Source organism: Mustela nivalis (assembly GCF_964662115.1).
Source record: "Mustela nivalis genome assembly, chromosome: 8".
NCBI classification, from domain to species: Eukaryota; Metazoa; Chordata; class Mammalia; order Carnivora; family Mustelidae; genus Mustela; species Mustela nivalis.
This window is the reverse complement of record NC_139027.1, coordinates 5,324,673-5,343,939: the sequence shown is the minus strand read 5'-3', so window position 1 is coordinate 5,343,939 and position 19,267 is coordinate 5,324,673. Positions and strand designations below refer to the sequence as shown.

Sequence of the window (19,267 nt, the reverse complement as noted above, 5' to 3'; positions counted from 1 at the left end):
CCCGAGGCTCTCACCGAGGACGCAGGCCTGCATCTCTGCACCTGTACTGTCCTCTCGAGGGAGCTTGGGCCAGATCTTTGCTTCTCCAAGATGATTTTCTCTTCTATCAAATGGAGATGATAAAAAAAAAAAAAATCCTCTTTTCTGAGTCGTTGGGAAAATTCGCAGATCCGCGGGGTGTGGATGGTGTTTTGGGAGCCAGGTGTGGCTTGAGAAGCTCTGCAGGGTGGGGGAGGGGCGCCGAGCCCGGCTCCTTCGTAGCTGGGGGGTGGGGACGCCTGCTGCATAGGCTGGCCCGAGGATTAAGAGACTCGGCGTGTACAATGCCAAGGTGACAGCGGTTTTGTTCACGACTGGCTTGTGTTCCTGCCCTGCGTGCAAGGGCGGTACGCTCTGGCTTCAGGGTGGCACCGGCCCCTGGATCCTCCAAGGACGGGTGGGGTCAGGTCGAGGAAGAGGCCACTTGGGGCTGTGGCCGTGCCTTCTGGATTGTTCACAGAGGCAGGCCTCATCCCAGTGCACTCAGGCCTGGATTCCTGAGCGAATCCGTAAGAAGCATGCAAGTTAACATGACATGTTGCTAAGTAGATTTCTTTTAAAAGGTGTTCTCTCTCTGAGGTAATGACAGATGTGAGTGTTGCCATGGTGACAGGCCCTCTGTTTGGAAGCACACAGCACAATGGTTCAGGCGGCTCGCTGCCGATTTATGGTTGTGGGAGGTAAGCAAGGCCCCTCCCTTGGGAAATGTTCGTGAGGGGTCTTCTCCTTCCGGGGGGCTGGTTTCCAAAGCTGACTTCATTTTGTGCCTCAGAGGAACCAGTGAGGTGGGGTAACCAGGGCGTGTGTTTAGAGGGACAGCATCTATGCACAGCACACGGTTGGAAGTTCGAGAATTTTTCAAGAATTGAAGGTGATTAGGGAAAAAAAAAATCCCACAATGAGCAGAATCTGTAGTGGGCCTTGAGGTCATTTCAACATGACAAGGGCTCCCGGGTGGCCTGCTGTGCCCTGAGGGTCCCTTGATTGGGGAGGATGGGTGCTGAGATGTGAATGTGAGTGAGCCGGAGCCCAGGCCCTCAGGCGTCAGGACAGAGGGCTGGACGTGGGGCAGACTGGGCTCCAGGCTTCTAGCACCTTGGAGACAGCTGGAGTCGCAGGGCGAGGGGTTCGCCACGTTTCATTTGAATGTGTCTAGAGTCGTGGAACCTTGACTACCCCACGCTCTCCTACCCCATGTGGAAGCTTGACTACCGGACACTCTCCTAAGTCTGGAGCTTGTTGGGAGGTTCTAGAAGGGGAGCACAGGTACTCTTGTACCCTTGAACCCAGAAGGGTCCTCCTCTCTCGGGGAAGGTCACCCTCTCCCTCCAAGCAGCTTTGGGAGGGACACCTATGGAGTGGTAAGGGGAGGGGGAGACACCCACCTAGTCAGCCAGATCAGCCCGGTCAATGCTGGCGATCAGTGGGGTGACAGGTGTCGCCGTGAGAGCACCCTCATGTCCTGCTCTAGAGACGTGTATTCCCGGGTCTCCTGGTCCCTTTGGACCTGGCCTGCCCATGCGTCACCTTGAGCAGATGCAAATCCCCATCTTGGCATTTCATGGCTTCTGCATCTATTTTTGATTTTTCTGTATTTTGTCTCTTTTGAATGAGAAAAAAAAAAATGCCCCTGCTTATGAGAACAGGAGGAACCAAGTTTCAGGAAGTGGCGCTCATTACTTAATGGGGAATGGCATCTCACTGTTGTCCCGAGAGCTGTCCGTCGTGGTTTTTAACCAGGGCCCAGCCGTGAGCGGTCCCTGACACTGCCTCTCGAACTTTCTTCTCAGGCGCCAGCTCGGGCATCCTCTGCAGTCATCCTCCAGTGGTTTCTCTTCTCCTTACTCAGCACAGCCCTGAAGGCAGCCACTCCCTCCAGAATCCAGAGCAGGTCCCCTTCTCTTTCTTTTTGTCCCTGACCACAGATGCAGAGATCATGGGTGGAGGATGGAGACCCTCTTGGGAGCCAGCCCTGCCCCAGGGATGTGATTTCCTGCCCAGTACCGAGGACTCCTTTCTTGGGAGTCAAGAAACGCATGACACTGGCCTGGGGCTGCCTCGTGCCTTTCCTGAGACTGTTTCTAGTAGGGATGGGGAGGGAAAGAAGATTGCCATCTGGGGGTACCTATCCAGACACGGACCCTACCCTCATGCCAGCTGGCTTAGGTGATGGCCAGTCAACTGCACAGAATCCCACCGACACGGACCCAGTGGCACCCCCCTCGTCCCCACAGCTACGGCGTGTCACCGAGCACCCAGCTCAGCTTGGATGACAGCTGTGTGGAAGGCCACCCAGCAGTCCGTGTGTAGGCGGTGGGCAAACTCTCACAGTCCCCCATGAGGGGAGTGCTGGACTGGCTGTGCACCAAATTCCAGATCCCTCTCTCTGGGGCAGACTCACATTAGCCACGCTCCCAGCACCGATGTCTATGCTGGATGTCGGCTTCTTAGTTGGCAGTGAGAACCCCATCTGTCCAAGGGTCCAGAGAGCTGCGTCTTCTGCTTCCCCCGTCTGTGTGGGGAAATCTACCTGGCCAACTCCTTAATCCGATGGTTGCCTGGTGACTGTGGGATCAGAGCCCTGGAGCAGGGGAGCAGATTTGAATGCTTAGTGACATTAGGCTTCTGTACATTTTTCTCCCCGATCTTTGTTGCGGGGGGGTGGGGGGGTGCCGGCCACGGGGACCAGAGAGTTAAAACCCATTCCTGAGACAGAACTACTTCTCTTCTGGCCCCCTGTTTTTCTGGGTTTCTGTGGCTAAAAGGTTCTCTGCTCTAAAGCACAGTCTCCTTTAGTTATGGGACTCACTTCAGAGACTGTCTGGACTTTCTCCCTATTTTGTGTGTGCTCGTGGCTGCTCTGATCTCCAGGCTAATGGCGTCTGGTATAAAACTTCCCAAGCCTCTCAGCACATGGTGGAAAAGGGCATCGGCCTGACGCTCCCCCTGCTTGCACCTCTCTCTCTCTCTCTCAGTCAAATAAATAAATAAAATCTTAAAAAAGAAAAAAAAGCATATATCGATAATACACATATCATGCATGGATTTACTCTGTAAGGGAAGGAACAATGAGGTATGACCTGGGACAAAAAGGACATAATTCTCCTCTAATTCTAATTGCTCAAGCCGCCTTCTCCTGGAGCTAATTCCTACCGAGCACTCAGGGGGCCTCCCAGGCCTTTCTCTTACCAGACGTAGGTGCGCATCTCCCTCAGGATTTCAAAGCGCGTGTCGTAACCCGCCGTGTGTCTGCCCACAGCCGACTTGGCCGATCTCTTACCGATAAGCACGTGGGTTAATTTCAGTTGGTCATTCTTGTAGACACTGTGGTCGCGCGAATGTCCTTTTGTGAACATTTTCTGGCCCGTTTGGGCATCTGCGGATGTTTCTGTGCGGCAGGCGAGAGGAAATGGAGCGCCGGGTGAGCGCGAACCGTCTAACCTGTTGACAGACTCCGTAAGTCCTTCTTCAGGAAGAAGACCCCAATTTCCACTCTGGTGATGGCATAATGGCACTTCTTTCTCTATGTGCTCCTCCGTGTCTATTTTTGTCAACGTGATGTGAAAAATAACATCATTATTGTTTTTTTGGGATACTGTTTTAATATGAGTATATGTGATTGTTAATGACTTTTTTTTTTTGACTTGGACTAACCCCGAAGTGAATGCATTCTCCCCAAATGGAAAGAGCCAGAAAATCCCACCGATCCCATGTTCAAACCATGTATAGGTTCTAGTCGCTTCCCACCACCTATCCTGTTGCCACCTGGCCGGTGCCGCCATGTTCCGTGGTCTTGGTGACTGAAGCTGCGTCCTCATCGTTCTTCTCGCCCCTGGCTGTGGCTATTTCAGTGATGGCCTCCAGACCCTCCTCTTACAACTCCTGGGCTTGAGACTCTCCAGCGCCCTTGCCCTCCCATCTCACTCATCTGTGAGTGGAGGTGAAGCCCTGACAATGTCCTGGGTGCCGTGTCACTCCCCCCCCCCCCCATTCTCTCCCCATTGCTAATTCATTCCAGGTCCACTGACCTCTCTGCTCTCCCTCTGGTCAGATAAACGTCCCCCACGGGCTTTGGCACAGGCCGTCCCTCCCTCTGGAAGGTTCTTCCCCAGATACTCACACAGACAACTTCCTCACCTCCTACACATCTTTGTTTAAATGTCATTTTCTCAGTAAAGCCTTCCCACATTTAAAACTGCAAACTCTTAATCTTTGTGGCTGTGTTTATAGATTTTTATGGCACTTTCAAACATATCATATAATTACTTACTATTCTGTTTATTGTTCGTTATCTGTCTCTCCCAACTATAGTGTCAGATTCTTGAGGCGAAGGCTCTGTTTTTTCCTCCTCTCAATTTATTTAAACAAGCAAATGAAATACCAAAACCAGGTCACCCAATTCTCCTACTCTCTACCCCCCACCTCTAGTAACCGCTCATTTGTTCTCTATGAGCTTACATTAATTTTTTTCCAAGATTCCACCTGTAAGAGAGATCATTTCTCTTTCTCTGTCTGACTTGTTTCACTTAGCATAATGCCCTTGAGGTCCATTCATGGGGCAGATGGCAAGATTTCATTCTTCTTCATGACTGGATAACATCCCACTCTGTAGGTAGACAACATTTTCTTTCCCATTCATCCATTGGTGGACACCGGCTGGTTTCCGTGTCTCAGCAATTGTAAATAAATGTTGCAGAGTATGGGGGTACAACTTTTGAAGCTGGTGATTTCATTTCCTTTGGATGAATTTTCAGAAAGGGGAATTGCTAGATCATAGGGGAGCTTGAATTTTAATTATTTGAGGGAACCCCATATTGTTCTCTGCAGTGGCCACACCTACTTACAATCCCACCCGCAGGGCTCAAGGTGCTCTTTTCACCATACTCTTGCCAACACTTGTTATTTCTAGTCTTTTTGATAATAGCCACTCAGACAGATGTGAGGTGATGCCTTACTGTGGCTTTGATTTGCATGTCCATTATGATGAGTGATGTTGAGCATCTCTCTGGTCCCTGCTGGCCATCTGTAGGTTTTCTTTGGAAAAATGTCTATGCAGATCTTCTGCCCATTTTTAACTGGATTTTTTCTTTTTTCTTTTCCTTTTGTTTTGTTTTTCTGTTTTTTTGCTATTGAGTTACCTGAGTTCTTTATATATTTCAGGTATCAGCCCCTTGTCAGATATACGACTTGTAGTATTTTCTCCCATTCAGTAGGAAAATAGTCTTAGGCGATGTTGACAAAGATCTCTGCGAAAGAAATTCAGACAGGGTCTAAGATCCTGCAAGGTGAGGGTCACCTAAGTTCTTCACGAGTGAAGCCTCGGGTAGGACAGGACTTTCTTGGGTAAGAGCACAGCTGAAGGGTCTCCTGGACAGGGAGTGAGGGGCTGTGTGGCTGCCCAGATCCCACGTTCACGTGCGTGCTTGTGCTTTAGTTCTAGGCATTATCCCCTGTTTCTCAGGTGCTTCCTACTTGAGTCACCTGGGCTGACTCCACTCCTCACTGAGCGACTGAGGTGAAGATGGCCAGCAGCCTGTCCTCTACCCTCGGCCAAACACTGTACCTCGGGGGAGGAGATCTGCCCCTGCTCTGCTCTGGGTCCCCACCTGGGGGAGAGCCCCTTCCCGCTCCTACGTGAAGAGGCCCTCCCTGGGTTGGGTGGGCTGGGGCGCCGCCTTCTGGGCATGAAGCCTGCCTCCTGTGGTGGGAGCTTTCTCTCCGTTCCCCCCAGGTCACTCCTGCGTCACCCCCTCTGCTGGACCAGAGCTGTCCTGTGGACAGTCCCCAGGCCGCCTGTTCTGTGACACGTGCCCACGTCGGAGGGGGATGATGGCAGATAACCTGGATCACAGGGTCCTGGGCACCCTTGTGCCGCCAGCTTCTCCTGGCCCTGTCAGGCTTCCAGACTGAAGGGCTCGGGGACTGGGGCCTGTGGCTGGGCCTTTCTCTCCTCACTCTTGTCACCCCTCATGGACGGGAAGAGGAGAGACACAGGAGGGCTGTCTGCTGTTGAACTCTTCTGGATTCCTGGACATGCTGTCACCTGAGGTGGGCCATGCTGCCTTGGGGTGGGTGGGGAAGCCAGCCAGGGGTGGCGGCTTTCCCACCAAGTGCGGGGCCCTGGGCTGCAGCTGACGTGCCTCCAGTGACCGTGACATCGTCAAGAGCTTGCTTGGTCCTCACAGTTACTATCCAGCAGGGGTTTTATTATTGCTCCATTACACAGATGAGGAGACTGAGGCATAGAGCCACTGGAAATTGTCCTGCCCACATGGCTAAGCAGCGACAGAGCGAGGATTCCAATGCCGAGAGCCTGGCACCAGGCTGGCACCAGGGTCCGTGGCCACACGTACCTCCCTTGTCATTCTCCCACACTTCAGACAGGAAAAAAACCACGAGTGTAGGAAACATTATATTGACTTCTAAAAATATCACTAAATTAAGGAGAATGAAATGATCAAAATGGTTTCAATTCCATGAAAAACTGTAACATTTCTTTTAAGATCACCATTGATCCATTGGCTATATTAACAGAAATGTTTGCGAACATTGTAAAAAACCTTTTTTTCCCACTAAGTACAATTGCCTCCAAGGTACAAATCAAGTTCCGCTCACATGGCCAGATGTCACCGGTCATTGGCAAGGGGCTGGGTTTCTCATCCAGGCTTTCCGCGCGGCGTGTTGCTTCTGGAAGGACGACTGACTGACATACTCGGTGATCCGGATCACAATCTGATTTTCAAGACATTTTCTTGAAAATAAATGAAGCGAGACTGTTTCTTCAAAAAAAATAACTGACACTATTTGTTGCCAGTTGTAAAATTGAAACTTCCAAGCGAAAATTAGAATTTTAGAAAACTGGTATCCACTCCTGTGAGCTTGATGGCTTCCTGAGTGAGGTCAGCGGTTATGTTAATGCTACAATTTCCGGAGGTTGTATCGTGAAATGCGTCAACGTATCATTAGATCGGCACAGCCCAGTGAATCAATATTTTCCAAATGACCCATGTGTTTTGTTGCACTCATGAAGAGGTAAAAATACAATATTCAAAGTGCATGATAGTGGGTTTCAATGCAACAGTGTTTGCAGAATTAATTAATATGGTTTCAGGTTCTATATCACAGCCAACCTTTAAGAGAGAAAAATTTGTTGAGTTTTGGTGTAGTATAAAAGAGAACAGCCCCAGTGATCGGAAGAGCCTGTTACAAAGTCGTTCTCTCTTTTCCAACTACATATTTGAGGCTGAGTTTTCTTCATATACCGCAACTAAAACAGTAAGACGCACAGATTGAAAGCAGAAGCAGGAAGGGGGGATTCAGCGGTCTCCCCTAATTCAGACCTTCAGGGAGCCTCGGAAAATACAAAGGGTTGCCGTTCTGCCCACTGATATTTTTGCTTTGAAAAAATAGTTATTTCTCTTAAAATGTGAAATTTACACCAATATGTAATGAATCTGTATTGTGGTTTTTGATACAAATTGAAAAGTGTTCAAAAAAATTGTCTCAATTTAAATTTCTAGTATAGCAAATATCTTCGCAAATACAGCTCATGCGAACGCCAGCTCCTTAGGGATGCTCAGTAAGTTTTAGGAGTATGAAGTGGTCCTGAGACCAAAAAGTCTGACATAAGGCGCTTTTTGGAAAAGCCAGCCTTAGTCGAGAACAGTTAAGAGGCTCCTTTCAAGGCCCCCAGTTGACGAAGGCTGTGCTGGGAGCTGGAGTGGACTTCCACGCGCCTTACTGGTGAACTGGCAGCAGCTGGAACTTCTGCCTTCCATGTGAAGGGCCCGGACCCCGTCCGGCGTGGCTCGGAGAGCCCTGGGCAAGTCCCCCCTGCGGCAGGCTATTTCAAACAAAATGTAATGTGGGCACCAGCGTTTATTTCTGAACAACGTGCAAAAAGAGAACAGCAGAATGTGAAGTTCAAGAGAGAATGTGCAGTGAGCAATGTGGGTGTCGCGTGCCGCAGCCGGGCAGTGGGAAGCACTCCTGAGAGGACGCGGGGGCCACGCCGACTCAGGCCAGTTTCGTGTTGGCCTGTCCTGTCTGCACCTGCCTGTGTCACCCCAGACTGTTGGGAAACGGGGCCTCAGGCACCTAGCTTCCGTGGCTCAGCAGCTGCGCCGTGTCAAGTGGTGGTCCGCTGGGGACCTCTGGCTCCCCGCGCTTTCCTCGCTATCAGGATAGGGCGGAGTTTATGTTGTGAGATCTGTACCTGGAAAGGGGACTTTGTATTTCGGAGCACGAAGGATATAAAGAGAGTAAAGCGTCTTTGGTGGGGGGTTTTACAGGGAGTCCAATCAATGAAGGGTTTCACCTTCCTCCTTGTTCCTTGACAATATTTACCGTGTCTCCGCCCTGCTCTGCATTCAGGGATGAAGGAGACGCGGCTCCACAAGGAAGCGTTCCGTGTAACTGGGAATGTTTGGGCAGCGGGAGGTGTGCGGGGCCGGGAGAAAGCCATTTCCTATGACATGGGGGTGGGGAGTAGCCAGTGTTTGTGCGGAAGGGTTCTGGGCTCAGGTGAGCCTGAAGGCTGAGTCCAGGCTGACCCAGAGGTAGGGATTCTGAGGACAGGGCTGTAGGTTTAGGGAGGAAAACTCAGACAACTTTCTTGGAGTAGTTTGCTTACTTTGACAAGTACTTTTATTTAGCTGATCCCTCTGAACACATGTGGCTGCCTCCTGCCAAGTCCAGCTTTGGATGGCTGGAGTGGTCTTGGAGAGGTTCGTTGAGAAGATGGAGCATGAACTTGAACTTGAAGGATGGCCAAGATGTGAGTGGGTGAGGAGGAGCAGGAAAAACATGCAAGGATTAGGAGGTGAGGTGAGTGGAGACATGGAAGCAGGACGATTCAAGGCACATGGACCCACGTAACCCAAGCAAAGGAGTTGTGTGGGGAGCAGGTTGGGGCTGCAGAATTCGAGGTCTGGAACTCCAGAACTGAGTTTGGAGCCACAGAGGGTCTTCGAGTGGGGACGGGGACTGTATGCATTGGGGCTCTAAGAAGGTGATGCTGATGGTGATGCTTGAAAGTGATTGAAGGAGAAACCCTAGCCCTGGAGCCACTGGGGTGTCTCTTCATTAGGAGATGAAGGAAGAAGCTCTAGGGGGACCAGTGGAAGTCATATGGCGAGGGGGGCAGGAGCCCAAGCTGCCGCCAGGTTTTTAGCCCAGCACCCGCGGAATACACTTGTGTTTCCTCACATAGCCAAGCGCGCCACTGATCTTTAAGAAGCGCTCATCTTCTTTGGCACTTAGTTTCTGGGAGGAACAGGAGGAAGAATTCTCTCAGGCTGGGAATCAAGCTCACTTCGAGGCTCTTAGTCTTAGGAACACACAGGGTTTCTGGGGCAAGGAACCAAAGGACAGGTAATGAGCTTATGCCCCACTTGTTCATGGGTGCCCGTCTCCTCTATTAGTCGGACACGGTGGGCAGCCCGGGAGGAGGCCCGCAGCCCCCGCTTCCGGGGTCCCTGTCCTCATGCCACCTGCTTCCCTGGGGTGTGGCCTGGACCCTGACGACTTGCCTCTCATGAACAGATAGCAGACAACTGGACTACAAGTCAACCGACCTCAGTCCTGTTGTCCCTCTCTTCTGTTCCCTTCCTCTGAGAGGAGTGGCTTTTGTGGAATGAGCCACCTGTGGGGACGCCCATGAGGCAAGGACGTGAGGTCTCCAGCAACAGCTGGCTGAGACCGAGGCCTGCCGGCAGCCACGAGAGAGATCCAGGAGCTCCGTCTCCCCCGGTGTCTCCCTGAGCTGTCGCGGGCTCCCGTCGTTTTTATTTCTTTTAAGATTTATTTGTTTATTTGAGAGAGAGAGAGAGAGACAGAGTGGGAGGCACAGAGGGAGAGAGAGAATCTGAAGCAGACTCGCTGTTCAGCGGGGAGCCCCATGGGGAGGGCTTGATCTCATGACCCCAAGATCGCGACCTGAGCCAAAAACCAAGAGTCAGACACTTAGCCCACTGAGTCATTCCGGTGCCCACCATGGCCTCTCATCTTGACGGCAGCTCCAGAGAGGCTGGCGGCCCAGGGACCCAGCTGTGCCACCCCCAGATTCCTGACCCGCAGGAGTGGCAAGGCAACAAACTGATCTGTCAGGCTGCTGAGTGTGGGGACGCTTGTTCCACAGCCGTGGATAGCTCGTACACCTGAAACCTCTCGGTGGTGTCGAAGAGCGCCGTGGGAGGAGGCCAGGCTGTGTGGCTTCACGTCTGGGCTCAGCTGTTTACAAGCTGCCCAACCTTAAGCCAGTGACTTCTGTGTGTCTCAGTTTCATCGTCTCCACGATGCGAGTGAATGAACAGCTGCTGTGGGGCGACCGTGAGGGTTAGGAAACGGTCCCGATACGGTGATCAGAACGCTGTTAGGACTGAGTCAGTATCAGCTACTGCTGGGCTACTGTCCACCCTTTAAGGATGGACCCGAGGCTAATGGCTCCTGTGATCCCAGGGTGCTGCTCTACCCACACTAGCCTCTCCCGCTCCCAGTGTCTGTGGCATCCTTGTTTTCCATTTGAAACCCTGTGACTTGTCTCAGCTATAGAAACTCTTCCCAACTCACAGGTGTCTCCAGGACTCCACAGAGTGCATGGACAAGAGGGGGATGAGGGATTAAAGAGAGCAGGCAGAGGAGGAAGGAAAAGGCTCAGAGATGAGCCTCCTTGTGGCCAGGGACATGTGGAATTAATAGTTACTGTGTGATCAGGGCCAAGCGTTGTCCTAGCACAGAACAGGTGTGAAGCCATCCTTTTTTAAAAGATTTTATTTATTTGTTTTAGAGAGAGAGAGGGGGGCGGTGTGTGCACACAAGTGTGGGCAGGGGAGGGCAGATAAAGAGGGACAAACCGACTCCGCGCTGGGCACAGAGCCTGACTCAGGACTTGATCCAAGGACCCTGAGATCATCACCTGAGCTGAAGTCAAAAGTCGTGCTTCCCGGACTGCACCACCCAGGTACCCCGAAGCAATCCTGTTATACTGACCCAGTGGACGAGCACAGACGAGGTCCGAGCTGGGCCATACACACATGGGCGGTGGGAGACGTCGGCCAGGGGGGCCGTGGATGTCCTTGCTGGGGTGGTCGCGATGACACAGAGGGTGTGCCTGGCAGACGTCTGTTGCATGCACGGAGCACGAAGCCCGAGGTGAGTTCCGCCCGCTCGGTGGAAGTTCACCAGATCTGGTTGAAGTGAGTGGGATTTGGATGGTGGGCAAAGAGGCTCATCCCACCAGAGGAAGCGCACAGCCGAGAGCCGGGGAAGGGCCAGGCAGCGGGAGTCCGGCACAGCGCCTGGACCTCAGGCGGTCCCCACGCCCCGCCGTGCCCGCTCTTCCTGGCGTGTGCACGGGAGCTCGGCTCTTCCCGGCAGTCCGCTGGCTGGGCAGGCCTGCGTGGACGTTCGGCAGCAGGGAGGGAGAAGGCAGAGATGGTGACGAGCAGAGGAAAGGTACCAGCAGCTTCTCCCGGCACGTGGTGAAGTGAGGTTGGACCTTGTCGTCCTGTGGCTCGAGCGCCATGGATGGTGAGATGACAAGCGGGGCTGACGGTGGGCCTGCGCCCGAGCTCTGGGCAGGCCACGAGGCGACCGTCTCCAGGCTCACTGTCGAGTCCCGCCAGAGGAGGCCGGGGGTCCGGCGCCCGCGCTGTGTGGAGGGGCCTTTCCTGCTGCCACAAGGGCTGGGAGTGCCACGGCATGTGGTAGGTGGGACAGGCCCTCCCACGGCTCACAGACAGGGCCCCCGGGGGGGACAGCGTTACCCTGATCCACCACTGGGCCAAATGCTGGGCCCCTGGGTTTCGGGACGACCAGCCCAGTGGAGAGAGAAATGTTAACCACAGAAATAAGAGAATAATCCCAAACTTATTAACAGCTGCGAAGACACTGGTGCAGGGAGGTCGGGGGGGGGGGGGTGGTAATAGGAGACGCGGCCCGTGGGCGCGTGGGAGGGGCAGAGGCGGGCACGGGGAGGAAGGAAGGTCTTCCTGAGACAGCGGTGATTAGGATGGAATCGGAAGCGTGAATGGGGCATTGGGTGGACATCGGGGAGGAAGAGGGCTCTGGAGGGGAGGGCCCGGGCAGGGGGGCAGATGGGGAGGGGAGAGGGGGGATGAGAGGGAGCGAGAGGAGAGAGGGACGGGGTCGGGCGCGAGAGACGAGGGCTGAGGCTGTCACGCCTGCAGGCCCTAGGAGGCCACGTTGGGGTGTTGGGGTTCTGCTGTGCACCCGAGGGTGTTCTGTGGGAGTGAGGGTGACCTGGCCGCATCTGAGATGTGGACGGCTCTGCAGCCCTGGAGGCTGCTGGGTGGAGGCGGAGGGACCCCTCGGTGGCCGTGGCCCTGCTCCGTTCCAGAGATGGGGCTGGCTCCGCGGGGGGCGGGGGTGAAGAGGGAAGACAGTGCAGGTGGCTTTGCCAGCCGCCGGGAGGGAAGCCCCTTAGGGTAGGTCCGTCTGGGGCAGGAGGGAGGGCGGTGACCGAGCCGCCGGCCGTGGGCATTCGGGAAGTTGCAGACTCGGGAGCAGAGCTGGTCTGGGAGGGCTCAGGAGCTCCGTTTGGGACGAGTTGAACCTGAGGCCCGTCTGCGACAGTGAGGGGGGTGCGTGTGGGGTGGACTTGCCGCTGTGGGTGCAGGGGAAGCCCCGCCAGGGTGTCTGGGAGAGGTGGGTGGACCCAGGGCAGCCGAGGCAGTGGGAGTGGGCGAGCTTGCCTAGAGAGAGGGTGAAGGGGAGACGTGGCCCCGTCGAGGCCGGTGGTGCCCCGATGTTGGGAGAGAGAGACGATCCGGGCCAAGAGGCAGAGGAAAGCATCGGGAGGGGGGAGGGGCAGCTGGAGCTGGAGCTGTCCCAGGAGCCAAGGGACACGCACGTCCTTGAAGCTGAGGGGTCAGGCCAGCAGGTCCTCGTGGTGCTGGAAAATTGAGTAAGAGGATGATTGAGAAATGTGTCTTGGACTCGGAAAGCGGGGCCACTGGTGACGTTGGCAGGAGCTGACGCGGTGGCTTGAAGGGGCAGCGGTGGCCATGTGGGCTGAAGGACAGGAAGCGGCGGCCGCCCGGCGGCTCTTTGATGAAGCGCTGGAGGGAAGAGAGACAGCGGCGTCGGGGGGTGGGGATGTGGGGTTCAGGGCGGTGCGTGCGGATTCGACTTGGGGCACGGGGTTCCGGCAGGCCCCTTCCAGCCCCGAGCCGGCCAGGAGAGCCACGGGCTTGACCTCAGTCCCGCCGCCTCTGGTACCAGCTCGCTGCGCCGAGAGCATCACCACAGAACGACGGCCCTTCTGACGAGGCTGCTACCGCGGCCGCCCTCGCGCCACGCGGAAGGCCCGGCTGCTTGTGTGAGTGGCCCGCGGCCACGCGGCCGGGAACCAGGGGGCTCTCGCGGACAGTTAACCACAGAGGCCCCTGACGCGCCGGCGCGTCTTCACGTCACCTGCGGGCCGCGGGCGTCTCGCGGGGGCGCCGCTCTGGTCCTCGCCGGGTGCGCTGGACGGAGCAGCTCCCTGGCTCCACGGCAGGGACCGCACGGGCCCTGGGGGGAGCGCGGATGTCCCCAGAGTTGGCACCAATCAGAGCTACTTTTCAGTCTCCGGCAGAGCTCCCCGTTCACTCCCGAGGGACCCCGAGGCGAGCTCTGCAGAAACCCTCCATCTCAGGCGAGACTCCCGGGTCGGACGAGCAACCCGAGGGCCTCCCGGCTCCCTTGGAGGGTCCCCACCTGCTCTGCCCATGGAAGGTCTTCCTCCCTCGGAGCCACCTGGGTGCTCTAAGGGGATGGCAGGAGCGGGTCCCAAGGCACCTTCCCCGCGTGGCATGCAGCCTGGGGCCCTTTTCCTGTGGTTCCCTGTCCCCTCCACTCCGAGAGCTCATGGCGCCAGCCCACGGGGTGGGATGTTAGACCCAGACATTCAGAGCTGCCACTTCGACTCGCCAGAACGCAGCATGGTTTAAATAAGGACACAAAGGAGTTTTCGAAAAAGGGGAGAAAGGCCACAGGCTCCCTCAGGTCTCAGGGAGCTGCTGGCTGCGAGCTCCTCTGGAGACGGCGGCCCTGGGCACGGAGACCCTCCGCCGCCCCGCGGGGTGCTGCTCTGTTCGCGCCGTTGTGGGGAGAAGTAAGCCGAGGGGAAGAAAGGGGCGGCCCCGGGCCCACGGAGAGTGAGTGGCAGGTCTGAGATTTGCTCCAGGGCCGACCCGGGAGGCCCCCGGCTCACTTCTGCCTTCTGCTCGCATGCTGCCAGCTGCGTGGGTCTCAGGCTCAAGGTCCTCTCTGAGGCCCTGGGTCACATGGGCTCAGGACGGTCACGGGGCTGCGTACACCACCTGCCTAACACGAGGCCAGGCAGACGGCGGGTGCCAAGGCTTCCCTTTTCTGCCCTCCGGGCTGGAGGAACCGGAGCCTGTGTCCCAACCTGCAGCGGCCGCGCCCACCCCCACGTGACGGACCGGCCCGTACATTTCCCCATTCAGCTGATGGTGAGCGCTGCGCTATTTTAAGCCCACATGGAAGTATTTTTTTTTTTTTTTGTAAGGACCATCTGCTACCGGCCCCAGCCCAGATGATACAGTTAGAACCTACCCACAGCATCCTCTCCCGCCTTCAGACGGTTCCAGGAACAAGGGTGAGTCAGTCGCCCAGCTGAACTCCTGTCTTGCTACCCTGAGAGGTGGCCCCCGGTGCCAGCAGAGGGGGCCGCTCCTGCCAGAGGGGCCGGTGCGCCTAGCTGCTCCTCAGAGACTGGAAGTGAGCCCCCTCTCCTGCCGCAGCAGCGGTGCTGCCTGCAGGGGGAGAGTCTGAGGAAGGCCTCAGGAGGGCTCAAGGCAGCTCTTCTCCGCGGAGCCGCTCCCCCTGAGGCTGCTTCTCAGGAAGCCCCGCACAGACAAGCAAGGGGCTAGTGGGTCACCACCCTGAACTGGAGGTCCTGGGAAGAACCCCTGGGTCTGTTTTGGGGTGCCAAGGGGTTGGGCCCTGTCTCACCAGGCTGCTTGGGCCAGTGTCCGGCCTGGGCCCTGGAGGGGTGTTCCCAAGGCTGACCACAGGCGCTCAGCTCGAAGCTCCCCTCCCCTACTGTCTTTGCCTCGCTTCCACACCTCGGGGCTCCCTGTGGATACAGGATATCGAGCCTGGCGTGGGTTGTAGATGCTGCATCAGGTTGTGAGTCTGGGCGCTGCCCCCTACAGACATCTCGGCCCAGGGCCCAGTGTACTTAACTCCCGGAGCCTCAGTTTGCTCATCTGTAAAGTGGGGGACAGTCTGACCTACTTCCTAGGAGGTCTGTGCACATTAAATGGGGTCATGGATGGAAGGAGCTGACGGTGCCTGGCGAGGATGTTCTGTCACTATGAACGTCACAGGCTCTGTCCTTTAAGTTGCCTAAAAAGCTGGGGGCGTAACTGAAAACCGCAGGTCTGTAGCCTGGACAGGCAGTGACTCCCGCCGCGTATTCTCCATGGGGCCTGGGCCTCTCCTCCTGGTATCTGGCTGTTGGGGCTGCAGGGACCCTGTTCCGGAGGGCGTGGGGGCAGCAGCTGACTTGATCCCTGGTGCACAGCCCAGGCCTGACGATCAGAAACCACCCCCGCCCTTGCTGATGACAGAAGCCTCTGGAACTCCCAAGCCTGGGGCTTTCTTGGTGTTTTTCTTCCTCTGACCACTGCTTCCCCCCACAGGGTGGGGTGCTGGGGGCCCATGCCCGGCTGGCGGGCCGCGTTCTGCACTTGCTGACCCCCATCCAGCTGCCGCCGAAGCATCATCGGGGTGCACAGCCCCCAGTGGCCCCGGGAGTGCCCCGCCAGCGGGTGTGGGGCTGCGGCCTGACAGCGCCGCTTCCTGTCCCAGAGTCTAGCTGCCGCTGCTCTGTGCAGTCCTACGGTTTATCTGTGGTCAGTGCTCTTACCCATTTCCTGCAGCTGCTAACTGGTTTTTCAGTCAGTGCCGAGAGCTACAGTCACTGGGAAAGGACGCGGGCTTCGTGATTCACCCGCCGGGCCAGTGGGGTGCTGGTCTGATGTGCAGGGGACTTGTCCCTCTTGCGCGTGGGGACGGCCCCACCCCTGTCCCCCGGGGCCTTCCCCTGGCCCCAGCAACAGAGACACAGAAAAGACCCACGCATTCATTGTGAACCGAAAGCTGGTTTGTGTGTGTGTGCGTGCGTACACGCGCGTGTGTGGTAGGAGGGAATTTTTTTTTTTTTTTTTTTTGTATGTGCCAAAGCCAAAATAAATGGTCTTGTGTTTTAGTTAAGAGTGTTACCCTAGGCTGAGCGTCGCCCCTTTCCCGGGGAGCCCCAGGTCCTCCTGGAGCTCTGACTGTGGTGAGCTTGCTGTGCCCCACATGCGGCTGTGGTAGTCACACTGAAAACTATATTTCCTGGCATTTCTAAAAATGCAGAGGAAAACCCCCCACTATAACGAATGACTCCTTCAGATAGAAAACTTCGAATGGGTCCATTCATTGTTTTTGTGCTGTGGGCCAGGGGTTTGAAGAGGCCCCAAATGTTCACTAGCGTTTAGTTAAGTGTCCTGATTGTCTGGAAGGCTTCTGCTCGGGGGTGGGCTCAGGAGCAGGGAGTGGGCATTGGTGGGTGGCAGGGTGAGGCCGGGACCAGCAGCAGGGACACCTGGGAGCTTGGGTGAAATGCAAAACCTCCAACCCAACCCCGGGCAGTCTGGGCTTCCACCTGGCTCCGCAGGTGGTCCTGTCTCGCATTCAAGCATGGCATTATCAGTAAATTTTACTAATTTCTTCATTGATGTGGGTTGCAAAGAAGGAAAACTGTACCAGCCCCACCCCGCCCCCGCCAGTGCAGAATGAAGTTGCTTCTCCCATGCACATTTGCCGCGCCCCTCATGGGTACCAGACTCTGAGCGGGACACAGCAAGGGGACACCAGGTGCCCAGAGCCCAAACACATGCTCCACAGCAAGGAGGCCGCCTCCTCTGGAGAAGCTCCCTGATCTGACCTGGGCTGGCAGGCGGGGGAGGCTGGGGAAGGCCGGGGAGGAGTGGGGAGGGGCTCAGTGGAGTAGCGAGTGAGGTGGGGACTATTTCATCCAGGATGGGAATTGGATGAAGGGGAGGGAGAAAGATGAGAGGTTACACTGGTGGTGGGGGACGGCTGGGCATGGCCTTGTGGGACCTGGGGCTCATCCCGGTTCTAACAACATACAGGGTGATAAGCTCAGACACGTCTGTGTGCTAAGCCTCTGTTTTCTCATCTGTATCATGGGTTTAATGATATTTTCTTTTACAACTTTTTTTTTTAAGATTTTTATTTATTTGTCTGTCAGAGAAAGAGAGAGAGCACACACAAACAGGCAGAGGCAGCGAGAGAAGCAGGCTGCCTGCTGAGCAGGGAGCCCGATGCAGGACTCGATCCCAGAACCCTGGAATCATGACCTGAGCTGAAGGCAGTGGCTTAACCAACTGAGCCACCCAAGTGCCCCTTTCCAACTGTTTTGAGACCGAAGTGAGGTAATGCGTGCCGAGCGCTGAGCGTGGCCCTCTCTGAACACTATGCAGACAGCGATAATTTTTGCATCTGAGGGCAGTGGGGGCACTTCAGAGGGTTTTCAGCTGGTGAGTGATGGGAGCAGAAAGTTGTAGCTGCCCAGAAATGTCTGGTACATGCAGGCCCAGCCGTAGAAGCTCTTTGTCGAGCAGAAGATCCACAAGCCACTAATATTTCGGGCTATCATCATGTTTAAAAGGTGTCTGAGAAAATATCTTAAATCCTAAAATGCATCCCTCCCTTTCCTCCATGGCCATATTTTTGGACTCTAACAATCAGCAAATGCAGAATCTGACCACTTTCCAAAGCAACGTGCCTTTGGACTGAGAACAGAATTGCCAAGCGATGCTTTAGCTTTTCCCTTCCAAAGAGTCACAGGGCCCAGAAAACAAGAAAACCCTGGCTTTCGAAACCCCTGCTTCTTGGGGTGGCTGACCAGCCCCACTGTGCATGGGCAGGGGCCAGCTCTGGGAGTCCCCGCTCTGGTGGCCTGCCCTCCATACCTGCTGGCTGGAGCAGCTCTGGACCTTGCTGAGGGATGACAATGAGCTGACCAGGATTTGTTCTTCCACAGATCTGTGAGCCGCAGAGAGGTGAGCCCTCGGGAAGCACCACCGACCTCGGAATGATCTGGTCAAAGCCGCACCTCCGTCCCCTTTCCATTTCAAGCAGCCTCAGTCCAGACGGGTCTATCCCGCAAAAGAAAGCCGCTCACCTTCCGTGTGCCCATCCTCATGCGCTTTGTGTGCTGGCGGAGATGCTGTTCATTCTACAGATCATGGCACAAAGGCGTGGAAGAGGATAGACCCAGAATGAACTCGGAGAGTAAGGGCCTCGGTGCCCCAGCGGCACAGAGCCAGCATCCGCGCTCGTCGGATAGGTCTCCTGTCTGGCTCTAGGTTTTGCACAACTGTCTGCCGGCTTCGGAAGGTGGGGAGGCGGGGGGCGGCTTTTCAGGTGCGGCACCTCGCAGCACCTAGGTGCCCACATTTGGAGGTGACACGGGCGACCCAGGTGCATTTGCTGGAAAATGCATGCCGCTGCTGTACCCACATCAAAAGCGTGTGGTCCGAGTGTGGGAGTCCAGGGCGGCAGGACGCTATTCCTGGCACAGGCACAGACTGCCTGACTCGCAGCCTCCCCTTATCTCGGTTTCCCTGTCTCTCAAGCAGGGCAAGAGCTAACTTTCCTGGTTCCACAAAACCTTGGGGACAAACCACTTCGCTGGTAGGACCCAGGGTGCCAGGAACCAGCCCTTCCAGCGTGCTCCCTGAGATTTTCTGAGAATTCCCCGGACAAAGTCTCTACTGTGTTTCTTAGAGGAAGCGAGGTCATTGGAAGACGTGGTCCGGGGTTTCGAGGTTAAGCTTCACCTCCCAAGGGCTCTTCCCAACCCACAGTCAGATTCTGCCTCTCTCCCGCTTCACTCCCACTAAGCGCTTACCGGGAAAGACACTCAGGGCGGGCCCACCGTCCTCCACCTTCTGAAGGGAACCTGTTCACAGCCCAGAGCTGTTTCCAGTTTCCCAGCAAGATAGCCCCCTTTTCATCTCCCAGGGCCTCTGCGAATGCTGTTCTCTCTCTGCACATTCTTTCCTTCTGATCAGGTCAACAAACTCCTCTTCATTCTTCAGAACCCAGCTCCTTTCAGCCCCTCTGGGAAGTCTTCCCTGGGCGCCTGCATTCCCTCCATCCTCAGGCTCAGCATCAGGGAACC

The 19,267-nt window shown here is 55.7% G+C and overlaps 2 long non-coding RNA genes across 4 annotated transcripts; one reads left to right on the top strand and one right to left on the bottom strand.

Moving 5' to 3' along the window:
- The first annotated feature begins 660 nt into the window (after nt 1–660).
- Nucleotides 661–18,610, top strand: LOC309870734. 2 transcript variants are annotated; one of them, XR_014314780.1, is made up of 3 exons: nt 661–719; nt 14,573–14,662; nt 18,125–18,610. It is a non-coding gene; the product is annotated as an uncharacterized lncRNA (long non-coding RNA). The 2 variants fall into 2 exon arrangements; XR_014314781.1 differs by lacking the exon at nt 661–719 and having other exon boundaries at nt 13,934–14,662.
- On the bottom strand, nt 10,839–16,062 carry LOC309870735. 2 transcript variants are annotated; one of them, XR_014314782.1, is made up of 4 exons: nt 15,938–16,062; nt 14,620–15,142; nt 13,256–13,572; nt 10,839–13,118 (listed from the first exon to the last, which is right to left on the bottom strand). It is a non-coding gene; the product is annotated as an uncharacterized lncRNA (long non-coding RNA). The 2 variants fall into 2 exon arrangements; XR_014314783.1 differs by lacking the exon at nt 15,938–16,062 and having other exon boundaries at nt 14,620–15,197.
- Nucleotides 18,611–19,267: the final 657 nt, after the last annotated feature.